Source organism: Brachycentrus maculatus, unplaced genomic scaffold, assembly GCF_059751285.1.
Source record: "Brachycentrus maculatus isolate JH-2025_06_01 unplaced genomic scaffold, ASM5975128v1 h1tg000602l, whole genome shotgun sequence".
NCBI lineage: Eukaryota > Metazoa > Arthropoda > Insecta > Trichoptera > Brachycentridae > Brachycentrus > Brachycentrus maculatus.
In genome coordinates, this window is record NW_028281341.1 from 767,364 (window position 1) to 786,957 (window position 19,594).

The 19,594-nt window shown below is 33.1% G+C and overlaps 1 protein-coding gene across 1 annotated transcript in view; it reads left to right on the forward strand.

Annotated features, from left to right (window-relative positions):
* Nucleotides 1-1,131: 1,131 nt before the first annotated feature.
* LOC148301138 (oxysterol-binding protein-related protein 1-like) overlaps nucleotides 1,132-19,594 on the forward strand; it is a 58,274-nt gene continuing 39,811 nt past the window's right edge. The window contains exon 1 of the mRNA XM_088273776.1: nucleotides 1,132-1,313. The gene's annotated coding sequence lies outside the window, so the exon portion shown is untranslated. The remainder of the gene's footprint in view (nucleotides 1,314-19,594) is intronic.

Here is a 19,594-nt window from a genome sequence, read left to right on the forward strand (position 1 = left end):
TATATATATATATATATATATATATATATATATATATATATATATATATATATATATATATATATATATATATATATATATTTTTTTTTTTTTTTTAACTCCTAGCCTTTTTTACAATGACTGTTTTCTTTTCAAAACCATATATTTATTTCGAAGAAAACTTGTTTTTTTTTCTATATAAAATACGGTGTTTTAAGAATAAAAATTAGTTACGTTAAATGTTACCTGGGTTTAAAGAAAATTACGTTGCGGGCTTTTGAATATCCCGTCTTATTTTTTATCTTTTCTAAGTACCAAACATTTTAACGACTTTTTCATTCTATGACTATAACTGGATTTTTATTCACAGCATTATGAGTGTCCTTACATCCTTGCTTGCAAATCTGGGTTTCTCCACTTAGGAGTTATTTTTATATTGATATCTCAACGTAGATGAAGAAGAAAATGGACTAAAGTAAATAAAGTCTGAATATTTACAGGGCATACGACCTATGATAACCTATAACTATATATTACTCTCGCTTTACAAAAACCACCGCGGGAATGCACTCAATAACTCTTGCAATTTTCATCGCAATCGGTTGAACAGTATAGGCGTCTAGAGTATAACTATAATTTTAACTTAACATTTACCCGCTACAGGGCAGAATGTGTTGTTTTTTTCATTTTGAAGAAAAACTATTGTTTTATTATATTTTTAAAAATACTAAATATTTTTTAAATGGAGGAAAAACCTTCAGATTTTACCTAAAAAAATCTGTTGCACAGTAAAATGTTCAATAAGTGGCTTCATATTTATTTTTAATACATTTTTAAAACTTTAAAAACGATCTCCTGAAAAATCAAGTTTTTTGATATATGACGTTGTTGAAAGGAGTGAGCGATATGTACTTGCAAATATACTACAGTCGTGTCGTTTTTAATGTTAAATTCCCTGTAAATTGTTAAGCGCCCTCAAGGTGATTTCCCACGAAAACGGCGCCATACAAATTGACAAATAAATTATTATGATCTTTTGACGTAATGGCGGCGTACTTTCCTTGGGCGTTTTCCCAATGCAGACGGTCCGTGGCGCTCTCGGCCCAGTACGTTCCCGCCAGTTTCCCGGTGAGGTCCGCGCAGCCGATTCGTGGCGTGGTCGTTGCCGAAATCAGCGCTTTCAGTGGAGTTATTGACATTTCGGACAGTTATCGACACATCGCTTGCGGTAAAAACCGAATAGGGCTCGCCGAGATGGTAGACTGACGTAACGCTTTTATTTTTCTTCCGACAATCCGAAAAACTATCGATGTATCCGCCGCACTTTAAATACGGTAATGTGCACAATTATTTCTAGGTTAGTTGTTCAACCATGCATCTCTCACGATCATTTATTTTTTAATTAAATGTAGTTGGAAATAGAAACAGAAGAGGACGGAGGAAATCATGGCGTGATCGAGTATTTCAATTACAATTACCAGGTGGCCAGGAGTCGAAATACTCGGCGCGTATGTAAGAGGGGATGCATGAATGTGGAAGAGGCGAAGATTGTTTGCAAAGACAGAGTGGTGTGGCGTTCTATTCTCTCTGCCTATCCCTGCGGGGGAGGGGCGTGATGCTTAGTTATTTATTTATATTTTCCTCATTTACAAGAAAAAAAAACAAAAAGCAAATACCTACGAACATTCAAAACATGTATTATTCATTTTAGCTATAGTTTCTAAATTTATATTTTAGACATTTATTTTTTTAACTTTCTTATGTATTATTAAATATAAATTCAAATACATATATCATATTTTGTACGAGTACGAGTATGCTACCCTAATGTAAATCCCCTAGACATTACTACTTTTATTTTTATCCTACTTGCTATCTTTCCTCCGTTTCCTTTCCCATTTTTCCTTTCTTACATCCTTCATCCTGAGGTCCTTCACTTGTCTCGTATGTAACCCTTCAAATGTCTTCCACTCGTCTCCTAGAGATCTACGGCGTAGAACTGATCACATCGCTTTGGTATAATTAACAATCAAGCTAACGCTGCGTCAGTCCGATATGGTGCACTATGCTTCATTAGAGTTGTGGACAGGGTCAAAGAAAAAAAAAGAAGAAAATAAATTAATCCTCATTTTTTTGGTTCACCCTGTTTCACGTGTTTTAATATGGTTTATTCACGAAAGAGAGATACAAGAGCAATAAGTATGCTGTATGTCTCATATTACCCTTGAGTTGGAATTTTTAAAGCATTTGCTTGCTTTAAAAATCTCCATAAGCTATTCTCCATATGATTTGAAGTCGTCACGCGCGGCGTAGAGTCTGGGACGCCCATAAAGCTCAATCCTCAGACGATCGAGTCAATGTCTACTCACCCCAGAGACTGCCTGGCGCTAACGGCCATTAGTGAAGAGAAGCGCTAAAGTAGCGTTTGCAAATACGATTGTAGTGCTACAAAGGTACACTACAGTTGTAGTGTACCTTTGTACTTATTTGTCTTTAGCGCTCAAACATCAATTGTCTCAGAATCTCATTTCAATAGATGTTTCTGTATCAGATCCGGAAATGCGGTTGGAAACGCTACTAATGAGTTGTAGTGATCGCATGATGTCGAAGCTGTTTTTTTAGGAATAACTGTTTTTAGAGGCTTCTCTGCAGGTAGGATAGTAAGGAAGGTAAATGTGAAAAACACACCACAAACACCCAGACCAATTGAAAATAAATCTTTAATTTATTTTGCAATCGAATCGTGAATTGTAGTTTAACACGATCGACAAGCGCACACTACATTAACAGCAAAAAAAAAATAACTAAAAGTTTTTGCAGGGTGACAGGAGAGAATTTAGTTAACAAACCTTGTAGTCAAAAACACCTCAATTTATTTTTTCAATACATCTTTTTTCGTATTTTATGTGTGGTATATTCAATTCTCCTTCTTCCAACTCTTACCCGCACCAAATGGTGCATAGGGCACTACATAGCATCGAGGCAGTGTTACATTGGTCATTAATAACTTGAAGGCGAGATGATCAGCCTTGCGCTTAGTTCAAGTAGTGTTCAAACATATCCGAGAAAAACGGTCGTAGTGTTTAAAATATATAAAGCGTATATAAAACGAGGTAGGTACAACACTGCAAACGCACTGTTCGATCGTACAAAAATGTATGTGTACCTTCTTTTATGACGTAGCATCGTACAGCGCTACATCGTAGCGCTACATATCATGTTAGCTCATCACTAATTCCCACTGACGGCAGTAACATAACTTGTCACGCTGAAATTTCATGTGACATGTAGAAATTCTCGCATGCGAACGAGCTAATGGTATGTGTTATGCAGAACCCGCCCAACCCACAAGTTGATAAATTAGATTTTTTGATAAATGCTACACCATTAATAGTATTTTTTTATTTTCTGAAGACACCAACCCAAAAAATGTGCACAATTTTTTTTGTGATTTTTTTCTAACCCACAACTAATAAATAACCGACATCCATCCGAAACATCCAACCGGGTTAACAGCTTTCAGCATTTTTCACGTTAAAATTATTTACATACATGCAAAAAATACATGTTTTTTTGATGTGTTCGCCTTTGAACTAAAAGAAAAAGAAGAAAACAATTCCCCAGAAGCCATCCAAGATGGTTGGATGTGTTCATTCTATCATTTTTAATTTTACTGAAACCATCCAACCAATAAAATACCGAACTGTGACCTTATCCACAAAATTAAAACAAAAATGACACAGTAAACAATGTTTTTTTATGGTTATATTAAAACAAACCTTACTTCTACCATTTAACATAGTGACGTTAACTAACTAACTAACTAACTAACCATCACGCCGCTTCTCCGCAGGGGTAGGCAGAGAGAATCGAACGCCACACCACTCTGTCCTTGCAAACATTCTTTGCCTCTTCTACATTCATGCATTTCCTCATACATACCCGACGATTATTACGACTCCTGACCCGGCCGCTTTCAAGTATTTGACATACCTGATTGTGCCAAATTTTCCTCGGTCGTCCTCTGCTTCTTTATTTTTCTAAATTTGTTTAACCGTTCTTTCTTCACTCATACGCTCCACATGTCCAAACCATCTCAACACACCTTTCTTAATTTTATCGATAATGCTTATCTCAGCCTTACATTCTTTCCTTATTCCATCATTCGAACATCTATCAAACATCGTTTTGCCACACATTCGTCTGAGGGATCGCATTTCGACTGCATTCAGTCTGCTTTCATCCTTCTTTTGCCAACTCCATACTTCGCTTCCATACATAAGGGTTGGAACCAGAACTCCATTGTGTACTGCCAGTTTAGCTTCCGCTTATTTATTCTAAAAAATTCAAATGCAATTATCTCAGCGTGTGTTGGATGGTTTCTGCATAACGTGGTCCAAATAACAATACCATTATAATGCTCAATATAGTCGGGAACTAAAAGGCCGTTTATTACTTCTGAAACTAGACGCAATGGTGAGTGATTCACCATAACGCCATCGATTTTACCATTAGGACTTGTTACCATCGATTTGTTAGCATGCAACAAGCGCTCTTCTCTTTTCATATTCTTTTTCCACTGCCACCTATATCTATCTAGCTATGTAAACGAAAATCTAAATGTTAGTTTGTTCAAAATCTTACTAAAAATTGCACTGGCAGGCGAAAGTGATCTACTGCCATGAGTTCGCTTTAATATATAATTTTTTGACATCTCATCAAAGATGAAGAAGAATATGGAAGTCCGGGCATTTACGGGGCTGACGACCGTCATAGGCTGTAAGTGATCACTTTACACACGTGTAACATTCACCAATTCTACCCATTATTGACAATCACACTACTCAAATTCTTGGAAGTTCTATGTATATGAATCAATTCTTCTTAATCTTTGATGAGATGTCAAAAAATAATATGAAAAATACTCCTATAATTGGAGATAATCCAGATTTGTGAACAAGTATTCGGACACACTAAAAATGTTATTAATATATAATAATTATGATTTATATATAAGATAACACTCTCCTTATCATTCATCGTTCACTTTGTGTAATACCACTGTAATGAATGATAAGGAGAGTGTTATATTACCATACCACAGAATTAACAATGCTTTTAATTTAGTATTCATTTCGAAGGAAAACTTATTTTTTCAATACAAAAACTAAGCTTCAAGGAAAATAATGTTACCAGGGCTAAAAAAGAAAAATTAAGTTGCGTTTTATCGTATATTGGGCCTTAAGGGTCAAAGAGCCGCAGGTAGCTCCCGAGCCACACTTTGCCATTCTCTGTAATAAACGAAACATATTTAGCGACCAAAAGGTTTATATTCTCCTGAATATTTCGTGCGTGATATTAGTTCTATAAAAGTCTAGAACCGTCTGTACTTTCTTGTTTATTATAGGGTTTATAATCTCGACCGAGTAGGTTGATGTATGTACATAAATAAATAATTGTCTGGAGCCGGCTGTCGCTAAAATAAATTCATGTTATTCCACATTCGAAGTTGGAGACCCAAATGACTAAAACATATTCGGTCTCAGGGTCTATGTAAATTCTGCTCCGATATTCATGCTGTATGTATAGGTATTATTACGCTACAATAAAGAGCGCACATACGCCCTGATACAAATATACAAATGTATCTACATAAATACTTTGACGTATACGTTGGGTGGTACGACCAATTATTGGCAGAAACGAATTATTGACAATGTACCAATTATTGTCATTTGCAAATTAAAGAAGAACATATTTTCTTGGTGCCTTGACAATTTTTTTACACTCTTCATTAATGGATATATTGATTTATTTTAATGGTTTTATGTCAATAAAGGGTGTATTTAAGTCGGTTTTATGTTTGTAATATCAATATTTGAAGAAATAGTAATTTTATTTTTCCCAATTTTATCACAGCGAAGCGCCCTTGAAGTATAACTCGACGAAAATGGCGTTATTTAAGTTATCCAAAATTATTATTATTGTTATTATTGTAAATCAGTAATTTGTGTTAAAGTCGTTAAAAAATGAAAAGAAGGAGTACTAGCTTACTAACCAACTATCACACCGCTTCCCTGCAGGGGTAATCAGGGAGAACAGAACGCCATACCAATCTGTCTTTGCAAACATCCTTCGCCTGTCCCACATCCATGCATCTCCTCATAAATAGTCGCCTATTATTCCGACCGCTAATTTGACCAATTTCGTGTATTTGTAATACTTGACCATTCCAAGTTTGAATCACCATTCGAACATCTATTATACATCGTTTTGCCGAACATTCGTTTGACAGATCGCATTTTTAATGCAGTCATTGACTCAGATTATCACCGGCATGCGTCATCGTGATATGTTTTACGACGGTCTACTCGGTTTATAGATGCTTCCTTCCACATCCTCGCATTTCAATCTCTCAACCAATCCACATGACACATCTCTGGACGTGTTTCACTAGCGCTGCCCGTAATCGGTCGTATCACCCTACATCCACCCCTATTTCTCCTTCTTATTCCGCCTCAGTGGTTTTATCACACGCGCACCACATTATTTTGTCTTGATGTTTTATTTTATTATCTCACCTACTCTCCTTTATCCGTACGTGATTACCCCGACTTTTTACGAATATCACATTTCCAATTCCGCGATACTTTTTTTTCTTCCTTCTGGCAATAATTTTACGTAGAAGATATTACATTTTGATATTAATTTTTTTCAGAGCTTTATGTAAGAGAGAAATATGTAATACTATAATATAATATAATATAATATAATATATTTGAAAATAATGGATTGTAATTTTATTGATATCTCAACATAGATGAGTAAGAATATGGAAGTCTGGGTATTTACAGGGCTGCCATAGGCTAGATTCAGTGATCACTTTATACACGTGTAACGTTCACCATTCTACTCATGATTGAGAACCAGCTGCGCGAATTTTGGAAGTTCTATGTGGTATTTTTTGAAAGGTATACAAATTCAAATATCCCGCAATAAATTGATGGTAGCGCTCGCCGCGTGGCATGTTGCGCCATCTTGTTGAAACTCCAGCTCTGTCACATCAATGCCATTCAACTGAGGTACAAAGAAGTCAGTTATCATGGTTCTGTAGCGCTCTCCATTGACCGTAACATAACACCGTAACATCGTAAAATTGACAGTCTGTATAAATACATTTAATTTGATTAGATATGACGGAAATACACAAATTTGACAGTTGACAGGTGACAGTTGAGTCTGTACGTTTTGCCGTTTCACCATGAATAGACTGAATGACCATTATGCGCGTCGTAGGCTCGGTGAATGGGCCAAAAATAATATTTATCTTGATTCTCTTTTTCTACGCAAAATTTTCTAACCACAGCACTACGCACTTCACGGATATCTTTGTAACTTTTGGATGATAACTTTCCGGCAATGCCATCAAAAAACTTCCGAAATGAGAACTTTCACAAAGTTTTTTTCTTTTTGTTTGTTCCTCTCTTTTCAATCTGGCATCTAGCATTCTTGGAAATCTTTCAACTTATAAAAATAATTGCTAAAATTTAGGATTTCGCTGGGAATTCTTTTTGGTTGGGAGTCTTCAACATTATTATTTATTGATTCGGCATTAACTTTGTGGAATGACATGTTTGATTTTTTATTTAAATTAAACTTTTGAATATACCACTTAAATGAGTTTTATTTATATATACGACTGGTTTCGAAAACTTACAGATGTTTTCATCTTCTGGTAAAATTTAAACGTAATTTAATTTTACCAGAAGATGAAAACATCTGTAAGTTTTCGAAACTAGTCGTATATATAAATAAAACTCATTAAAGTGGTATGTATATTCAAGTGTTTAATTTTTTTTTTAAATAGTCTTCAACATTAGTTTTTTTTTCCATAAACATAATTTCAAGTAAAAATATACAATTATGTGCCCTCATTGAGTTTTTCCGTGCCGAGGGCACATTTTGCAAAATTTATATATAAGATTATGATGAAAGACAATGACATCAAATACGACGTGGCTGAATGATGCGATCTATTTCAGATACACCCACTTCCATTATGCACTTATGAATTACTTACTTACCTTATCTGTACCTAATGGTGCATAGGGCACTGCATCAAATTCATGCAATGTTAATTTGTTTATTATATTAAGGGAAGGTGATCAGTAATTTGCATCAGATACCAGTCCAGGGAAATATAAAATAAATATTTCAGTGAAAAAATTCATTTACACCCCCCTTGAGAATCGAACCCGGAATTTCCAGCGTGGCAGTCAAATGTGCTAACCACTTAACTATGTAGGCAGGTAAATATGTAGATATACTTATAAATATAACTTTTTTATTTAGTTTATATTTTTAATGACTTTATAGGTAAGTACCAAAGTAAGTGACAAAGTACTTTTGATCAAAAGAGGCAGTGGCGTGCAGAGAGAATTAATAACGATAGGCAGTAGAATTAAGTAGTAAGGTAAGGTAGGTACTACTTAGTAAGGTAGGGTAGGTACTGGTTGCGTTTTCATATGTCACGCGGGTAAGCTAGGATAGTCACTGCTTTTCCGCCTATATGGAATGTACGCCCCTGGAAAGAGGTATGTGTTAGATTTTGTTTGATGTGTTTCTGTGTTATCGATCTTTTAGTTCTATGGACGTTACCATAAAGTGTGTTAATTGTGATTCGTTATTATTTCTACCTTTCTTTATTTTCCCCTCACACTGGAAAAATGTTTCGTTTCGGATAGCTTACTCGGAAAATATTATTATTCGTATTTTCTAACAGCTTTTCAAAAGATCCCCTCAAACGGTTTACTAATATGTATTTCCCATTTGAAAATCGCTTCATACGTTTAAAGCCTAACGTGTATTTCTTCCATAGTTTTATTTTCCAATTTCTTATTTTTCCGATATAATATTTCACTTCAAGAATCGGCATTTTGAATTCTTGCTTCGTATTTTATATTTTATTGCCAGTAACCCCTTTTTATCGTTTGATCAAGTTAATATTACATTTACGCATATAAACTTAACTGTAAACAAATCTTCTTCTAACCCTTATCCTCACCCAATGGTGCACAGGGCACTGCATCGTATAGAAGCAGTGTTTTCTCGATCGTTAAATACATGAAATAAAGGTGATCAGCCTTCCGCTTCAGGTACCAGTCCAGGGTCATGTTAATCAAATATTAGACTGAAAATACGCTAATATTTATTTTGAACCTCTTGGAAATCGAACCCGGGACCTAACAACTGCACTATGGAGGGGAGTAATCTAGACTAATATTTAGTATAAATACAATATCTTATAATTGAAGTAAAATTTCATAGGCGGCGTTTCGATAATCAATAATTGGACGAGAATTGAGAGCGAAATTTCAAGGACGCATCACTTTGTTTAGCCACAATCGTCACATGAGAGAGAAGAATGATATAAAGTAGAAAGAAGGAGAAAGACAGCTATAGAATCTGACGCCACGGGAGTAGAGTAAAAGAAAGCGACGTATACACAACGATACAAAGTCATAGAATAATATATTGTTGCGCATGCGCCCTTTGTAGATGTACACGTTAGACGCTATATATAAACAGTGAGGTACGATGCGTTGTGTAAGTAATATTTATCTTTATGTTTTTAATTAAAAAAAACTATCACTTCTATCACGTGTACAGTATTGCATAAGCATTTTAAAAAAAATTGTCTTAAAAGAGACCACGCATCTATTTTTTATACGAAGGGAATATGGAAATCTTTATTTTTATGGAGAAAAAAATACCTGAGATGAAAAACCCGCAAAGACTGTATAAAACGTTCTTTCTTTGTAAAATAATCGAGGAGCCGTCGTTTTTTACAATTTTGTTTCTCCGATATATTTTTCTCCCCGTGAAGGGACATTCTCTTAAAAATACCAAGTATTTTGAAGAAACGTGACGTACGCCCTGGAATTTTCTGCGCACCCCACTTTAAAGACCACTGCTCTAAATGACCACATCTTACCCTCCATTAATGGCAACACTGATTAAAATCTCAAAAATGGTTAATAGGTAATTTTCCTTTTAATGATTCATTTATTAAGTAACAACATTTATTAGGCAATTTTCTTTGCCCGCTGCTTCCAAAAGCGAAAACCCCGCGTAAAATATAACAAGGGACGTATTTACAACATCATTTCTCATCGTTTAGCGCAAATGGAAAAACCGATTCCCGCGTCAGCATATAGTAAAAGCTCTTAATAACCATGACTTTTTTACTGCGACTAAAAGCAAATGGCTACTTACGAATTCTGTAACTTGATTCTCTTGGTGGTTTTCGGGTGTCATTATCTTTATTTTACGTTGCTTTTTTTTACCTAATGGGTAATTTTACCGAGTAAAGGTGTAACACGCGTTTTACTTTCGGTATTATCGAGTCCCTAACATGCTATCTGGATATTTTTTGCTCTTGAAAACAAGGTTTTACACAATTCAACTGATGTCCTAAAATTTCGATTGAGGCTTTTTCTGATGTATACATTTTATTATTATACACTTGTATCTATATCTACAACATTTTGAGTGTGTAAGAAGAATATGAAAGTCTGGGCATTTACGGGGCTGACGACCGTCATAGGCTAGTTTAAGTGATCACTTTACACACGTGTAACATTCACTAATTATACCCATTATTGACAACCACACTGCTCGAATTCTTGGAAGTTCTATAAATATGAACCAATTTTGAAACATTGTTCTTGAATTCACTAGAGACATCTATTGGTGAGTTGAAAAGAAGCTTTATATTGAGCATAAACTCTTTTATTAGTATGTGAGGTCCGAATCCTGGATTGTATGACGGTCGTCAGCCCCACAAATGCTCAGATTTCCATATTCTTCTTCATCTTTGATGAGATGTCAAAAAAATAATATGATTTATTTTTCACATTTTTCATTATACTGCTGTCACTTTAGTTTCGGCTTTGATTAATTCTACTCCATTGTGTCCGAAAAATATAATTAAAACGTCACTCAACCCGAATGCCTGACTTGTATAAAATATAATATATACTGAAAATATAGTATGTACTGGCGGATATATTTTCATCGCCAATATTTTACTTTCTGCTGTCGTCATGGCCGCATTAACGAATCCCACATACACATATCGCTTACTCCTTTCAACAACGTCATATATCAAAAAACTTGATTTTTCAGAAGATCGTATTCAAAGTTGAAAAATATAATAAAAATAAATCTTCTCCGTCTTATTCCTCATTGCTGAGGGTTGTGACCCTTGCAGAAGCAATGACTCTTCTCCAGTTATCCCTTGACTACGCTGCACGTAGCGCTGCAACCACTGAGGTGCCTGCTGCTGCCTTAATTTGATCGGTCCATCGTGTGGGGATCTTCCTCTCCCTCTCTTTCCCTCCAGGCTACCGATCACAACTAGTCGTTCCAGGCTATCCTCGTTGCCACGCGCAACGTGTCCAAAGAACTGGAGAATCCGTCGGGTACAGATATTGGCCAGAGTCAGCCATCCAAGCGTAGTTTAGTTAAAAATAAATATCAAGCCACTTATTGAACTTTTTACTGTGCAACGAATCTTTTTAGATAAAACCCGAATGTTTTTTCTCCATTTGAAAAATATTAAGTATATTTAAAAAAAATTAAACAATACATTTTCTTTCAAATTCAAAAACAACACTTTCTGCTCTGTAGCGGATAAATATTTAGTTAAAAAATATGCCGCTTTCGCTGGGATATAGTATATTTTCTGGGTATTCCGAAAACATTCACAACTGAAAATTGACGATTTTTGTTATATGATGTTGTTGAATGGAGTGAGCGATATATCCTTATAACGTTTGAAAGTTTTCAAAGCTTACTGTGGAAATCGTTTAAAATTAATACGTCGAAAAAGAAACGCCGGTTAACGCGAATAAATGAAATTATTTTGTTTACTTTATTTTAAAAGTAGGCGAAGATATTAAGATGTACATACATGTATTACATGCACGACTGCTCATTTGAACTAAGTATTTAATGTACGATCAATTAATATATAATAAAAGATAATAAGTAAACAAAGACTATAAGTAATATGGCACATAATATGTATATAAACAGCAATCAGCGCAAACGCTGCAGCGAGACAGATTTTTTGGAATTTCTAAATTCAGTCACATCACTCCACTACGTCACGAACTGCAATGGTTACGCTTTCCTAAAGAGTAAAGTATAAGTCTTTTATGCATAAATCGATACATTATACGGCTCCGGAGTATCTAAAACAGCTGTGCATTCCAGACGAATTGGTTGATAGACGTCTCACGCTTCGATCGGTTATAAGAACTGTCTCGCGTAAAGCGATCTTACACGTCCCCCAATCAACGAAATAAATTTGGCGAGCGTGCCTTTGCTGTTGCAGAACATATATATATATATATATATATATATATATATATATATATATATATATATATATATATATATATATATATATATATATATATTTATTGATATCTCAACATGTATGAAGAATAATATGGAATCTGGGCATTTACGGGGCTTACGACCGTCATAGGGTGGCTTTAGTGATCACTTTACACACGTATAACATTCACCAATTCCACCTATTATTGACAACCATACTACTCAAATTCTGAGAACTTAACTGTATATATATATATATATATATATATATATATATATATATATATATATATATATATATATATATATACAATATATATATATATATATATATATATATATATATATATATATATATATATATATATATATATATATATATATATATATATATATATATATATATATATATATATATATATATATATATATGTTGTTCAAATTCGAAACATAGTGCTTGAATTCACTATAATTTCAAGAGAGACATCTATGGTGAGATGAAAGAAGCTTTTTATATTTATTCTATCTTAATACTAGTCACTCTGTGGCTCTCCGATAAAGAGACTCAGCTCTTGTGCTTGGAGAGGGACTTACACTTATTGTTTATATTTATTATTGATATAATTTAATTGTTGTTTTTTTTTGTTGTAATATTTTTCCAATTAACATTTATAAAAGGCATGTAATTTATTTTTACGAATTTTAATATATTTTTTACATTTGTAGGAAGATTATTGAAATATTTGGATCCCAAATATTTGAAGTTCTGTCGGAATTGTTTGAAAAATTTTATTCGCTAAATTTCAATGTGTATTCTAAAAAAACGTAGTGCGTGGACAACACGGGTGGCTTCTCGCGTGGCCGGTCGCGTACTGACTTGAATATTTGAAGGTACACCCTTTATCATAATAATAATAATAATAATAAATTTGGATAACTTATATAGCGCCATTTTCGTAAAAAAAATACCTCAAGGGCGCTTCACTGTGAATGAATTGGGGAAAATATTATGGTGGAAATGATTTAGCAAACAAATGCGTTTTTAGTCTTTTTCTAAAGATCATCTCACTCTCACTATTTTTAACCATTGGTGGAAAAGCATTCCACGCCGTCGGTCCCGCAACAGCAAAGGCACGCTTGCCAAATTTACTGCGTTGGTTGCGAGCTGGTAAGATCACTTTGCCCATTGCAGATGTAATCATACCGTATTGTCATGAAAATAATCACTTTGAACAATAGAATAATAACTATCTTTTAAATAATATATTATTTCCTTTGATACGTTATACCTTTATACCTTGGCCAATAATCTTTTCAAGGCTTTCAAATATGTATATCGTTTATTACAAAATTAAATTTGTTTTATGTACGCATTGTACGAATGGTGTAGGTAGCCCTTAGAAGGCCGTAGAACCCAAAATCCCCACAGAAGGATCTAGCATAATTCTATGCCATGTATGAGAATTCAGTGGAGCAAAGTTTCAAAGGACCCTTAACATAGATTGATGATATCTTATTTATAAATAAGGACGACAAACAACCATTATATATTATCTTGAATTCATCTGCTATGTGTATACATATACATATACATATATACAGTAGCGAGCAGTCAAATCTTTCCTGACTAATAATATCAGTTTTTTTGATAATATTTTTTGTTAACCAATTTTTTTTTTCATAATTTTAATGTTAATTTATAGGATTTTGATTTTTTCGCACAAAAATCAAAAATCTTCATACAATTTTAAAAACCACATATTTATTTCAAATAAAGTTACATACGTACATAACACTAACAATTATCAAAACCAGTAACTACTTTGTTGTTCAGTGAACTCATACAGGTCCGTTACTAAAAATATGAATCGCTTCTGTCAAATGAAATATTCAAATATGATCAAAACATCCGTGTCAAGCCATTTTTGTTTAAAAAAATAGCGAATATTTTTTTCTCGCGTTTTTGCTGGTTACTCGACTCGCTCGTTACGTTAATTACGGGCATAATTTCCCCGTTATGATACCGCTGTCACGATAACTCTTTAAATAACCGTTATTTTGCGAGATTAAATTGCTTTTATCTACAAAAACAATGGACCTTTTTAGTGTCTACTCCTACGCGATGAATTCTCTTAACGGGAGTTATTCTATTGTTGGTGAAAACATTTTCCTTTTAAGATCATCATCGATTTTCGTTCTTACAATTCCGCTCTCCTAATTCTCTCGGAACTTTAACGTAAATTTAGTGCCCGAAAAAGGTTTAGAAAACAAATGTGGACGAATTATTTCGCAACGAATTTAACACAATTACAGTATTTTTGTATAGAAGAAAATCGTTTCGTATAAAGTAATCTACAAATTGTACATACAATATATGGGAATGACGGGCGCTGTCCTAGCAATAAAGAAAATGAGAATCTTTATTTATTTTTATTTATTTAACATTTATTTTATTATTTTATTTTATAACATTTTTTTCCATTTCAACGGTTTTCAAACGATTATAAAAAATAGTCTGATAGTATTAAAATGATTTTTCAAGTTTGAACTCCTGAGTGAAAATATTATATAATAAAATAACAACTATGTAATTTTTTCCATATGAATTTTATTTGACCAGCAACCGGGTTTCGCCGTAACCGACATCATTAAACTGGTGATGATATCAGTTACGACAATGTTACGACGATGACCAGTCTGATGATATCGGTAACGACGAAACCCTGTTGCTGGTCAAATAAAAAATTACATAGTAGTTATTTTATTATATAAAATGCAGTTCCACCAAGAAATGTCAGTGCAAAACTTAAATCTAATGAAAATATTATGTAACTTTATGATGTTAATATTACACGTTTTACATATTTTCTCATCACACATATGACATCTAATATTTCATTCGCAAAAACGGGTTTTATTTTAATGCGCAATGCTAGACACACGATATTCCTGTAACGTGAGCAGTTCTGTGGGTTATGCTTTGTCGTTTGTAAGTAGGGTATACAATCCCGAAATCCCAGGATCGTTAACGTTCTTAGCCCCGATAATCCCGGGATAAAATGCTTCTAACGCAATCTTTATCTCTTTATGTATAAAGCTGCTTTCAAATGCAATATCAATGGAAAATTATATTTATTGATAAAAATAACAATATACAATATTGGATTAACAGTACCAAAAGTTATACATAATTCTGTTTTTTTATTTAATATTTTTTTTATGTGGCAAATTACACATTAATTTTATGTATTTTTTACTCTTTTCATGTCCCGAGATAGGCTTTATGCATATGCTTTTAATTTAGATGATGATGATGATGATAGTAATTTCTAGAAATTTAATTTTCAGTTCACTGATTTTGTCACACTGATTCTGAAAATGGTGTCAATATATTTGTACTGTTTTTAAATAGTTAGAAAAACATTTCTGGTACACTAGGTATAACGCTCGTTTGCCAAATCCCATTCCCATCTTAATTATTTTTTTTCTCATATTAGCATTACTACGTAAATTAACATGTACTTTTTTATATTATTTTTTGACATCTCATCAAAGATGAAGAAGAATATGGAAGTCTGGGCATTTACGGGGCTGACGACCGTCATAGGCTGGTTTAAATGATCACTTTACACGCGTGTAACATTCACCAATTCTACCCATTATTGACAACCACACTACTCAAATTCTTGGAAGTTCTATATATATATATATGAACCCATTTTGAAACATTGTTCTTGAATACTTTTTTATAGTTTATGTTTGTGAATAGTAGTTTTTTCAAGCCTTCACTTGTTGGCAAGAGATTTTGAAAAATTAATATCAACCCTTACTGCTGAATAACTCTTTTACAATTCTTCTCTTGTTTTTTTTTTAAATATTAATATCTTTGTTATTCTTTTAAAAACCTACACTTTTTTACTAAATAAAGAATTTTTAATTCTAAAATCCTCCTTGCTCAATCCCAGGAAAAGTTGCGGGTCCCGCGGTAGAATTTTTATAATCCCGAAACACCGGGATCCCAAAAGAACGTCGGGATTGTATTCCCTAGTCATTAGGTATTCACATTTCTAGTAAGGCGAGTATACTGGGATCTACTAACGAGCGAGTATGTAGCGAAGGATTTCCTTTCAGAAGAGCAAACTAACGAGCATTGTTTTTACCTGCTCTGTAATACTGCTATACTAAGCACAAAAGGGGTATCTGCATAGATATATGTACATAAGCTTTTATTTGATTTTATTCACGAGTAAGTAAAAATTCACAATCAGAGATAAAATCAACGATTCCGTTGAAAAGTAGCTCTTTCTAAAAATGTCAAATCCAAATTATCCGGATTTCATAATTTCAAAAGCGGTATTCTGATTTCACTGAGAAAATTCGTAAAAATCTCCTGATTGCAATCTTTTAGTATGTACCTTGTTTTCAATATGAATTCAATACATAATATTACCTAATTACCTCTCAATATAGGGAATATAAAAGCTTTCACTGAGCGTGGGTAGTATACATTTTCCTCGCATTTCGTTTCATATCGTCTCTCTCATTATATTTTCTTTTTCTACACGTCTTTTTAGGTACATTAAAATACAGTCCTTAAATGTTTTTGCAACTTGAGTATTTTACATCATTAACCGTTTTAGTGTTGAGATTTTTTCTTATTTGTTTGTTAAAATTCCTGAAGTCTTTTTATTGCGAAAATGGTCGTTTTTATTAGGTGCGTACAAAACCAACAATATTTTTCTCAAATTTTGGCCGATTTTGGTATTTCTTAATGGCATTGGTAGAAAACAAATGAAACTACTCAAATATTTTGTAACACACGTACTTATATATGTTTAAAAATAAATGCAATATCAGAAGAAGAGAAAAAACAGAAAATTTTCATTCACAAGAGTGTGTCAAGGCCACGTGAAATTGGTTCGTCCTCGGAGTTTTCCCTATCGATCCGCATCCTCCGATTGGTAAACATTCTAATTTCACTGTCACTTTCATTACTTCGAATACCGTAGAACGGGGCTACTTGAACTTTGATGTGTTACTTGATCCCAGTACAAAAAAAAATAGATCTGTAATTGGTCTACAATAATGAATGTATCGACATGATTCATTGTTTCCCTGACAAGTGACACTTATTGTCACGATATGTTCATTATTGTAGACCAAATACAGATTTAAATCATTGTTTTGTACTGGGCTCAAGTAACACATCAAAGTTCAAGTATGTTTGTTATGCCGTAGAACGGCATAACAAACATTTTCGTGCGGTGTTTGCCAATCTCTTTCACCACCACTATTGGACAAATCCGACATTGTAAGGGCGAAAACAATAGGTTTTTATAAAAAAAAAATAATAATTCAATTTTTCATTAAAAATTAGTTGAATTTGTTTATTTTTGAGCATTATTAACGAATATAAACTTTGGAAACGACTGCGATGCAAACCCTCAGGGTCGCAACGACCTCCAAAATAAACTGTCGTCACCGTCGGTATATCGACGGGTCACGCTTTTGACAAAGTATATCAGAGTTGATATATCGATTTTCAGTACACTAACCGTTGAGGACAATCTGAAAACTGAACTTGGGTTTTAATACAACCTAGCTTTTAATTCGTAATTTTGTATAATTACGAATAATTCGTAATATGTATAATTTTGTCGTTTAGCCACAAAAACGTATTTACAAAAAAAATAACACACTCAAAATATTTGGTAGCAATTGGCCGTCAAAACTCTTAGTTTGGCGAAAGAATCAAATATTAAAAAGTGACCGGTTGCGTTCATTGTAGATATTTCCATCTAAATAATCTCATTCATCCATGTTTATATCCAGATATCAATTTAAAAAATGATAAACAACTTATCCTACTTATAGTGTAGAATATAGCATTTTTGAGCAAAAATATGGAATCACTCAAAATATTATTTTTCAAATATTGTTTATAAAATAAGAAAACAATATCCTAAAGGCGGTTTTAGGTAACCCAATGTTGTTGAAAATGCTTTGAATAATACAAATAGTTGATTTTTCCAGCTCCTAGTACGAATATATATATATACAGCGTGGCTCAAAACTAATCACCCTATCGGAAGATGTTATAATTTTTGCAAATGGCGTCGTACGTCAATCATATTTGACATTTGTGAACTAGACAGCTGCAGTATACAAACAGATTGATAAAACGGGCACAAACGTGTATAAACACTGGGGGCAGCCACTTGACGGATATCATGTTTTTCACGTAACAGAAAAAATTATAAAGGTTCAAATAAAGACTTCCGTCACTCAAAATCTTTTTTTTTTATTTAGTAAAAAAGTTATTACAAAAACGAAATTGGATGATTAATTTTGCGTCACCCTAATTTGTTTATATACTGCAACTGTCTTGTTCATAAATGTCAAATATTATTGGCGTACGACGCCATTTGCAAAAATTATAACATCTTCCGATAGGGTGACTAATTTTGCCCCACCTTGTACTGTGCCTTAAGGATTGTGGATATACGCTAGATAAAATTCAGATTTCTTCTTGAATTTTATCACGTTTGCTCTCGATTTTAAATTAAATTTCCTAGAATTCAGACATCTCAGAATGTGAAATTTGCTTTCGCCTTGAATAATATCTGTACAGAACATACAAATACAAAGATGGCGGACGCCGCGGGAAATAATGAAAGCTACTATTTAAATATGTAAATAAATTATTTTAAAGCACGGCTAATGGAACATTTTCTTAACTGTCCTCGATGAAATATTCATAACGTTTCAGACTCTGATTTCAACCAATTACTTTAAAGGATGTATTAATGGAAAATCGTGTCTTTTTGTTTATTATTTCTTAGATTATAATCTAAATTTCCATTCGATATTAATTCCTAACTGAATTTATCGTTTTTCTAAATAGAATTATTTACATTTTCGTTTTTAAATTACCTTAATTTAAAAATAAATATGGATTAAAAATGTTTTATTTTTTGGGGATGGTATATGATTATACCATCCCCAAAAAAAATTATACGTTACCGAGGAACTTACAAACGTAAATTTAAATAGAATGAAACATTTGTAGCGAGATTGATTGTATAAGAGAATATTTTATATGATTTTTTTAAATATATTATTTATGATTCTTATTCTCTTTAATTTTACATAGTTTATAAATGTATATGTGTGTATGTATGTGTGTATATATATATATATATATATATAT